Below are 932 nucleotides of genomic sequence, written 5' to 3'. Positions count from 1 at the left end.
ACCACAACAACAAGGCCAAATTCCATTGGAAATGCCTTGGCCAATTTTTGCTCCACAACCTCCCATTATGCAAGGTAATCAAGGTGTTTGAGTAACACTGCCGGTTGTGGATCCTCCCATTGCTTTAAGAGACCATTATATGCCTAATGAATAAAATGCACCTACTTGCATTCAATTGCCCCTATTTAGAGCACATCACTGTGAGATTAAACCACAAACCATCTAAATGCTTCCTAACTATAATGGACTTCCAAGTGAAGAACCTTACAAGCATTTGGATGAGTTTCTTGAAGTGTGTTCCACCGTGAAATACATAGACATGCTAGAAGAAGTGTTAAGAATCAAACTTTTTCCTTTTACCCTTAAGGACAAGGCAAAATATTGGTTTAATAATCTTAGGCCTTTTTTGATAACTTCTTGAGCAGAAATGCAACAAGAGTTTTTGAAGAAGTACTACCCAGTTTCAAAGACCAATGCCATGAGAACTTCCATTCATGAATTTTCTCAAGGGGATGGGGAAATGTTTCATGAGGCATGGGAAAGGTTTAATGACTTGCTTAGGAAGTGCCCACATCATGACATACCTAAGTGGCAACTAGTTCAATATTTCTTTGGAAGTTTACCAGATAGTCATAAGGGTATGGTTGATGCATCTATGGGTGGTTCTTATCTTGTAAAGCATGTAGATGATGTAATGACCCTGGATTTTTCAACCCAGTGCGTTCCATAATGATCCAAACCAAATCCAAAAATGTGGAAGTATAAGGAGAAAAATGGCCTCAAGAGATGTACATCATCCGTAAGGCACCAAGATAACTCCCCATGAAGCCATGGAACTCCAAGAAAACAAGTGCAGAAGCAACGGTTCACAAACGGACAAGAATGAGCCAAAGGGCAAAATGGTCATTCCATACTGAAATGGGTGCCACCGT

General features: G+C 39.9%; 1 pseudogene; it reads right to left on the bottom strand.

Annotated features, from left to right (window-relative positions):
* Nucleotides 1–484: 484 nt before the first annotated feature.
* Nucleotides 485–582, bottom strand: LOC132280519 (small nucleolar RNA R71; annotated as a pseudogene).
* Nucleotides 583–932: the final 350 nt, after the last annotated feature.

The sequence above is a fragment of the Cornus florida genome, unplaced genomic scaffold (genome assembly GCF_030987335.1).
Source record: "Cornus florida cultivar Cherokee Brave unplaced genomic scaffold, ASM3098733v1 CherokeeBrave_3.0.0_Hap2_Chr10, whole genome shotgun sequence".
Taxonomy (NCBI): domain Eukaryota; kingdom Viridiplantae; phylum Streptophyta; class Magnoliopsida; order Cornales; family Cornaceae; genus Cornus; species Cornus florida.
Note: the sequence above shows the minus strand (reverse complement) of the source record. Positions and strands in the feature narration are given on the sequence as shown.